Source organism: Ceratosolen solmsi, unplaced genomic scaffold, assembly GCF_000503995.2.
Source record: "Ceratosolen solmsi marchali unplaced genomic scaffold, CerSol_1.0 scaffold53, whole genome shotgun sequence".
Classification (NCBI taxonomy): Eukaryota; Metazoa; Arthropoda; class Insecta; order Hymenoptera; family Agaonidae; genus Ceratosolen; species Ceratosolen solmsi.
Window position 1 is genome coordinate 1109459 of NW_011948441.1, and position 10113 is coordinate 1119571.

At 20.5% G+C, this 10113-nt stretch overlaps 2 long non-coding RNA genes across 2 annotated transcripts; both read right to left on the bottom strand.

Moving 5' to 3' along the window:
- Positions 1-824: 824 nt before the first annotated feature.
- Positions 825-1379, bottom strand: LOC105365682 (uncharacterized). Its single transcript, XR_912975.1, has 2 exons — positions 1301-1379; positions 825-906 (listed from the first exon to the last, which is right to left on the bottom strand). It is a non-coding gene; the product is annotated as an uncharacterized LOC105365682 (long non-coding RNA).
- Positions 1380-9263: 7884 nt separating this feature from the next.
- Positions 9264-9909, bottom strand: LOC105365683 (uncharacterized). Its single transcript, XR_912976.1, has 3 exons — positions 9761-9909; positions 9366-9452; positions 9264-9299 (listed from the first exon to the last, which is right to left on the bottom strand). It is a non-coding gene; the product is annotated as an uncharacterized LOC105365683 (long non-coding RNA).
- Between the last annotated feature and the right edge of the window lie 204 nt (positions 9910-10113).

A 10113-nucleotide genomic window follows, 5' to 3' on the forward strand; every position in this document is an offset into this window, starting at 1 on the left:
TAATATTGATTTAAATACATAAAGATATAATTTTCATATTGACATTTTTATTTCTTATTTTGTCTTTTGAATTCTTTATTTTAAGTATTTTTATCATGTAATTATATAAAATATAAATAATAATATAATATAAAAATATAATTATAATAAAATAATTAACGGCGGTAAATAAGTAATCATCTAATCACTTCGTGTGACTTTCATTACGCAATATTTACATCTTAAATAAGAAAATAAGCTAAATGAAATAAGAAGAATAATCAAATGATAGTGATTCGCATATAAGAAATCAGTTGAAGAAATCAGAATGAAGTAAATTCTTCCAAAAATTAAACTTCAAGTTTAATATATTTTCAAAATTGAAAGTAAATGAAGAGTATATATAAAAAATAATCAGAATTACAACAATGTAAAGCCTTTTAGCTAAAATTAATTTAATATAATTTTGAATACAAATTTCAATATAATTATATCTTAATTTAAAAATAAATTACAAGATTAATATAAATTATTAATATTCTCTTTTATCAATATATTTGCTTAAATCGTAAAATAATGAAAATTAAATTAATATCAGCATTAATTTCAATGCATCATTATTAAATATTTTATTTTATAATATTTTATTATAACTATAGCATATAAAATATATATTCACATACAAGTAGAGAATGCAAAATTATATTTCATTGATATAAACACTTTTAAAATACCCTTTAACCATTACATATTCTAGCAAATTTTTTTTCCTAAATATAAAACATATTTTAATTAATAATTAAAAATTAACAAAAAAAGATACATATTTCTTTTTTTTTTACTTACCACACAAGTATGACGCTTTTTTGAATTCTTATGTTTACTGCATGATTTTACAACATTTGCGAAACATTGCCTTATGCTTTCCTATAAAGTAATCGAATATGATATTTTGTATTACGATATATATATATATATATATATATATATATATACATATATATTATTTGTACTTGTAAGCTATATTGTGAACTATATAAATAATTGATATATTATTTGAAAGATAAACAAATATTTATGATATTGTAAAATTCTAATGTCGTAATTACAAAGATTTTTATTTATATATTAAAACAGACTAAGCTAAAAATATTAGTTAAAAATATTTATATAATTATAAAAATATAATTTAAAAAATATAATAGTATGGAATCACAAATATTTTCAATAATATATGACAGATATTAAAAACTTGCATATATTACAATATCATAAATTAAAAAATTATATAAATATTTATATAAATAATTCTACACTTTACATCATCGTTTGCTAACATCTCCACAGTATAGATAATACATAATATAAAATATAGCAATACAAATAATTTATAACAAAACATGTTGATATTATTATATTTTAAAACAACATGAAATATTATTCAATATTTTTGTATTTTAGTTTCACCTAACTAATAAATATTTCATAGAGAATAATTTACCTCATTTGAAGATGTCTAAAAATCTTCGTTAAATAATTTATAATATTTTATTGTTTCATGAATTTTATGAAAAAAGCACGATTTTCTAGTATATTTTTTACATTATGTTCAATAACACGAGGAATTTAATTGACATGAACATAAATTTTTATTTAAATTAACAAATATTTGAAAATATTATTTAAATTTTTATGCAAATTTTAAGAATAATAATGTCACAAAATAGCAACTTGTATCAAAATCATAATATTTAATGTTATATTTATAGTTACATTTTATGTGAAATACAAAAATTAATTACTTCGTCAAAATAGATAATAAAAAATAGTTATACAATTTTTTTTCAAATGCACATTCATTATTATATATGTTTGATAGTTTCTTCGGTTTACAACATACCGTTATACAATAAATTAGGCTTTAATATGTTATATTTTATGCATTTACTTTTTATGTTACATTCAACTACAGAATTTCATATTTTTGATTATTTCATTACACGTTGTACAATAATAACAATTATAAAATATGTAATTTTGAATCTATAAGTTCATTTCTTATTACAAATCACGTTTCTTTTTATTTGCAGTAGGACATACTTTTTAATGAGTGACCAAGGCATTTAAACGATAACATAACTATGAATTTTTTATAAGAATTTTTTGTTAAAGTTTATTACATTACTAGGTTATAAACTATTTCGAAATAAATTCTATTGAAAAATACTCAATTGATATTATTTTATAAATTAATGAAATTCATAATTATATATTTCCATTGTAAATATAACAAAATTTAATAGTTGTAGCAAGAGTTTTTTATTCAAATATATAATATCTTTATATTGCACAATAATTCAAATGTCAATTAACAACCTTAACTATTTAGTAATTATGGATATTTTCTTAATATTCATAAACTACAATAATTTGCTATCTTATTTTCTTTTCTTTTCGTATTTACAAACGCTAATATTTCAATTTTGCTTTATATACTGTACAAGTATATAACAAATAATTTATTATTATACCTTAATTTATTTGGTAACAGAAAGAAGAAAATTGAGTTCTAATTTTAAGAATAAAATTAAAAAGTAATTTGAAGATGCACATATTTCTGTATTAGTGAAAATCTAATGGTTATTTGATAAATATTTATAAATATGTATATATATGTATATATATATATATATATATATATATATATATATATATATATATAAATATTGTGCGTACGTGCGTGCGTGCGGGTGTGCGCGCGCGCGCGTGTGTGTGAGTGTTTTATTAATTAAAAACGAGTATATACATAATAATTATTATAGTTTTATTAGTTAAAAACATAAAAATCCAAATTACTGGAAAAACATGATATATTTTTAAGTGGTAATTTATCCAGTGCAGTGATTAGCAAAATAAGATTCCTATAAATAAAGAAATATTTAATTAAATTACTCAAATAATAAAGTTAGTAAATTTGTATGTTTACTTACGATGCAGCTGTGTTTTTCTTCTGCGGGTAATTTGTTACATACTTTGTCAGCTTCATGAGCACAATTTTTTTCAGACTATAAAAACATTTCACATTTGTAAAATATATTCCTTAAATTACAAATTTAGATTATGAATAATAGAATAGGTTATATCTAGATTTATTTATTTAAAGATACATTAATATATTTTTAATATTAGTATATTTATAAAAACATACTTTTTTTATTTGCATTACATAAAATTATTACTATAAATTATGAATAAATGAACCAACTACAAAATTAAAAAAACTCATCTGATAATTTCAGATACGAGATCATTTACGAAATTTTTATTAAAAATGCCCAGCTTGTATAAAAAAAAATTATTATTAGAATCGTTTGTGTGATATACATTACCTTTTTTCCTATTACTCCTGCATTGAATGAGATAATAAATACAAGTAGGTAAACAAATAGCTTGTAACTGATCATTGTGCGACTATCAATACTTTACTCAAATTGATGAAACGGGACACTATTTTATAAACATTTTTTAACCAATAATAATTTAATAATAATATTTTATAGACTATTATTTACTTTCAACCAAATTTTAATAATAATTGTTTAAATTATTATTGGAGAGATACGATATTATAGCCTGATTATTATTACATATTACATATTATTAAATATTACACTATATAATACTGTATTTTAGGGTTAAAAATTTTTTTAATATTTGAGTATTATAAACTATTGTTTGCTAATATGTAGTAACTGTACTGGAGATACATAATGAATATAAATGTAATATAATTACATTAAGTTAATAATAAACTGTCTTTTCTTGACGAGATTGTTTTGTACAAAAAACATGATTTAAAAAATACCATTTTCAATTTCATTTCTAAATATGGATATAAATAAAATGGTGTTGGTTTATAAAATTTCTCAAATAAGTTAGTTAACCAGCTATACTGTTGATCATAAATAGCTTACATTAAAGGAATATCTACATTTTTCAAAACCGAATGCATGGTTTAGAAAATAAATTAATACATTGTATAATAAGAAATAAATATAATTTTAATTTACTTCAACTTAGGTATATATATTGTATTTGTCATTTAATGGATAAATAAGGATTTCATTAAAAACATAACATGTTCGTAATAGTTCTAAAATCAATTATAAATTTAAAAAATAATAAATTCAAATTCTCGTCATTCTTCAATTTTATTATATATAGAAATATTATCATTATATTAAGAAACTTCAAACGTAATAGAAATGTTGAGGTTAAACACAAAATATTCGGATATATATATACAAATTTTTTTTAAGGTCAATTTAAGTATTCTATTTTTAATCACGTTCTTATTTACTGAATGTGAGATATAATAAATGTCTGGAACTTTTTATCGTTTCCTCTTAGTATCTTCTCTATATCTCTCTTTTTCTTTCACTTTATCCTAATGTATTCATGCTTGCAATGCACAAACTCCTTTCATAAAATCGACAAATTTAGAAAGAATAGGCAATCCTAGTCATATAAGAATAGAAAGTGTGACAATGATTGATATCTCTTATTGTTCTAATTACTAGATCGTTGCTGATCTATTAAAGCTAAAGCTAAAAATACTTTAACCATATTCGACTTTCTGTTCCTCAAAATATTGAATATTGATTAATTTCAATTCCTTTCCATAGAGTAATAATAATTTGATATATCCATTCTCCATTCTTGGAACAACGCATATTTTGTTACTTGGATGACATTTTCGTCGTATTAGCTTTCGATCTCGAAAATCGCCTACATGTTCGTGTAAAATAGTGATCGGCAACAAAGATAAAAGTAATTAACTATTAGTTTAAAGGGTTACACTGTAAAGTGTAATACTTCCAGATTTCTAAGTAAATTAAAAAACCATTTAAGACCTCTATTCAGTGGCAATAGAGCTCATCCAGTAGAATTTTCTAGACGTAATATACTTTCAGATAAACAAAGACAATATATGCAAATGTAATAACGTTATATTTAATTTCTATTAAACAAAATAAGTAAAATGTTATCTTTCATAAATAATTTTTTATTAAAAATATTAAAGTGAATATGTATAGTAATTAAAATAAAATTTTATATGTTACTGAAATTATAGAGATTATTATTTTTAGTCAATTATAATAGCAATTATTCATTTAATATAATAATAATCCAGTTAGACCGCTCAATATTTTGAGCATAGAACATATGAAGAACTAAAAGCTTTATCAAAAAAATTGGAAATTTTTTAGTACACTAAAGTAAAGCTTATTAAATTAAAAAATAGCTTTTGTAAATTTAATTAAAATTTTAATATCTATGGTATAATTAATCCAAATAAATTTAAGAAAATCCTCTAATAAAGATAAACCTAATAGGAAATAATTTGATTGGAAATCAAATTGTTGATTGAAATTTATATTATTAAAATCAATATTATTCCCAAAAATATTTTGATTAATTTCAGTTGATTTTATAAAGTTTGACTGTATATCTTCAATTATCTTATAAACTTTTATACCAATATTTTTTATATATTTATATATATAAAAAATGTCTAAAATATGATATTGAAAATAATAAAATTCTAATAGATTATGCATTATTAATGAATTTAAGAAAAGGTCAGTCTTTAATGGTCATTACACTATGACTTGGAAAAAATCAAATATTGATTTATTTTATTTAATATTTTATTGGAATTAATCAACAAATAATTGATATGAAATAGTAATAGCATCATCCATATAAAAAATATTAATTTTTAATCAATTGTTTTCTCGCAACGTCAAATTAAAAAGAAGAAGTAATAAATTATTTTTTACAGTGAATTATATTGATTCTACATACTTCTTAATATATATAAAAAAGCACATTACATTTAAAGAAATTGTAATTGCGAGTAGAAAGAATCATTATAAAATGATATTTTATTTATCAAAACTATATAATTAAATCTTTTAGTTAGATCGTAGACTAAATATTTAATTATTTCATCGCAAAATATATAAAATTGAATTAACAAATTATTAATTTTGCAAAATACCTAAATCTTTTAAAACAGAAAAAAGTAAGTACTCAAATAATACATAAAAATAGTAAATTATCTAAAACTAATGTCTTTAAATTGCACAATTCAAAGAAATAAAGAAAATATAGATCATTCGATATAATTTAATAACAGATATAAACATTTAAATCACAAAATATTTAAAGTGATTACAGATAGTAAGATAATAGCTAAATATTTATATTTGTAGAATATAACAACATTTAGGAGAAATTGGTTAAACCTTCTGACAATGCTTCATATGATATGCATTCTAAAAATAAAAAGAGTTCAATTTAATTATTTAAAAACTAAAATATAATAAAAAATTATGGTTGCTTACAACACAATCGTAGTTTGATTCATCCGTTATGTGTTTGCACGCATTAATAGCTTCCCGTAGACATTTCCCTTTCTCATACTATAAAAAATTGACATTATTTATGATAAAGTAACTAAACATACAACTTTTGGTATTTACAAATTAAATATAGAATTTATAAAAATAAGCATTTAAACTACTAAATATTATGCACAAAGTTTCTTAAACGTATTGCATTACATATTGCATAATATTTAATATTTTAATTGTTGAATTTAAATATTCATACGTTGAAAAATTATGTTTACGAATATGAAATGTATTTTTCAATTTGCAGTAATAAAATCGTTAAAATTAAAATACATAAAAATTGTTTAACGTGATTATGGTGTTCGAAAATAATTTTTTTTCAGAAAAACAAAAAATTTATTTGATCTAATCATTAATTTTGTATGTACATACCTCGTCAGGAAAAGCTTCTACATTGAAGAAAATAACAATTGCAAAAAAGAGGCATACCAATAATTTGTAAGAAAACATTCTGAAATTATGAATTCTGAAATCCACTATTTTACAACTGTGTTGATTAATAAATCTTTAATAAATTATTATTTATTCCAAATGAATTTCTAAAAAAGATTTGATAAAAATGAATAATTTTTTACTATTCGTTAAATTATAAGGATTATGTCGAATTTTATATTACGTAAAATTAACAAATGTGATTTAAATTATATATCATATTCTTTATAAACAATTCGTAGAATATTATATTTTGTTATTCTATACAATTTTGCCACAATCCATGGTTTATAGCTAGTTTATGCATTTTCGTTTTTAACTCGTTTTGATATTTAGTATTTTTATTATGAATAATTTTATGCATATATTCATTGAAATATCATATATATGGAAGTTTCATTTTCAAGAAAAGTTAACTAATTATTTCATATTACACAATAATAAGTATTTGTTTATAAAAGTAGTACCTATAAAATTTAATTCAATCATTTTTAAATTTTTAATAATGAATTGTTATTAATAGGAATAAAAAGATTAGTTCAATAATATTATCATATTTGTATTATTAATAAAATATAGTTACTCAATTTTTTATTAGACAGAGGGATTTTGATAGAGCACGTATAAATGTAATAAATCCAAAATTTACGTATTTCACATACGCATATTAAAAAGAATAATTTAATTAATAATTTGGATGCACATATAAAAAGAGGGTATATAAATAATTTTGAAGAAAACAATATTATACTACAAATAGTTTATCATGAATTCAAAAATAAAACATTTTATACGTTCTAGGGTATCTATCTTTAATACATTGGTACTTATTTTATCCACAATTGTGTAATGTAATAATAAAAAAAAAGATTTTATATCATTCAGAATGTATTCATAAAGTATAATTATTTGTATAATTTAGTATCCAATAAATATAAGAAATTGAATGATATTCTCTTAATAATTTTAACTTATTTATCAAATATTCAGTACATACTTGTGACTGTCAATAATAATTTTTATGGGATTTTATGATGTGCCGATTCATTTCATATTTAACAAAATAAATATTTTTTATTAATTTTATGTCTTGAAAAATAAAAATTTAACGATAAAATTTAATGATGAAAAAGTCGAATTATTTTAATATTTATTAAATAAAAAACATTTGTGGAAACTCTCTATCAATTATATATATCCACAAATTAATTAATTGTCTTGAATTTAAAAATATCAGGATAAAATATGCTGTTATTTTATAATAAGTATTATATATTTAACATATGCAATCAAACATATTTCTATATATGTATTAACATCATATGTTAAAAAATTTTTTCCGAATGAAATTTATATATTAAACTCTAAAAATTACCTTGAGGATCCGACGAAGAAAAGAATCTCAAATTAAAATTTTGTACGCTTTTATACATGTGTTCACTACTTTGACCCCTCTACAGTTAATTTTCATTGAATTCTTATCTGCTACGTCCCACTCATTTAACAACAATTAATGCTCTCGCATATATATATTCAAGTATTTCATGAGTCTTTTAATACAAATCGTATTCGGTCATTCGGTGCTTTACCCAATCAATGTTGCTGTCATTCATGCCTCCCCACCACTCCTTGCAAAAATACTCTCAAAAAAGCATTACATTTACTTTAATAGAGAAAAAATCTATTTTTCCTATCACTCGATATTATAATCGGAAATAATATAATAACTCATAAAGCTTTTGTATTAAGGCATATCTGGAATACTTATATTCGTCTAATGTACATTAGAAAAAGTTTAATTATATAATTTAAGTTTATTTGATTAACTCAATATCCTTAAACAATAATCATAGTGCTTCAAATATGATCGATTTTACTATTTGAATGAGAAATTGATTATTTATTTTAACTTCAATGAATTATTGGATTAGATCGATGATCATAACAACATATTAAAAAAGTATATATATATATATACTACTAAAGCTATATAATAATAAAATGTGTAAGAAGAAAACGTATGATGTGATTTTATTATGCTTATACTATATTGTATGTTGCTTCATCTTACAATTATTTTCAGAGTTTATAAAGATCACAGCTATTGGAGATATTAATCCTTGCCTTGGAATACACCTATTTTAAAATAAGAAGTACTGGTTCACAAAATATTATTTCTATTTTGTTTACAAAAATCAGTTATAGATACTACATATGACATAAAATCAAAAATATAAGAAAATAAATAATTTTCTAATAATTTTTAAATTAAAAGATTTTTTAATTTATTCATATTCATAGAAATGCATAAAATTGTTTTCCAAATATATAACAATTCAAATCAGAAATAAATTTTTGAAATTTTAAAATCTTATTTTATTTAAAACATTTCGTACTGTAATATTTCATCTGAAAATAAAGAGCTATTTTTATTGAATCATGAACAACTGAAAGTGAAAATACATAATTACTTACCACACAATTAATGTTTTTATCTTTTGCTACTTTTTGGCATGCATTTGCAGCTTCAATGATACATTCAACGTGCGTTTTTCTTTTAACCTATTTATTATGTGTTATAGTATAAAACCAAATAAACATCTTGTTAAAGTTATTGTCCAAATTTAAACATTTATTTATTATAATATAGCATTTTTCACTTACAAATTAAAATAATTAAAATCATTAATAAGAAATATAAATTATTATATGTATAATGATATTACATTGTTATCAGTTGTCGATTACATAATCGTAAATATTGCATTAATATTTTAGATTTTATTACGAATTATCTTAAGAAAAATACTTGTCAAAGTAGATTTAAATACCAAAGATTATGTAAAGTAGTAAGTAAATTTAGTACATACAGCTACTGCTATATCTTGTAAATATACAATCATAACTAGTGTTAAGACAAGTGATGTAAATATTTTATAATGGAACATTATAAAACTGCTAACTGTTTACTTTTAGTCGAAAAACCAATACTTTCGAACTCCAACTACCCAAAATTTGATAAAATATAGTTAATTTTTAACTAAGAGCTTTATCCAATACAAAATAGTCCATAAAATGATACTATATTTATTTTATAGTTTAGTCGTTGTTTAAAATCACGTTTGAATAGCATGCTAAGTTAGAACACCTCCTCAAATAATATAAAATTCGTGTGTACGTGCATTTGATGATTAGTAAAATTATTTACTTAGTATACTTTAAC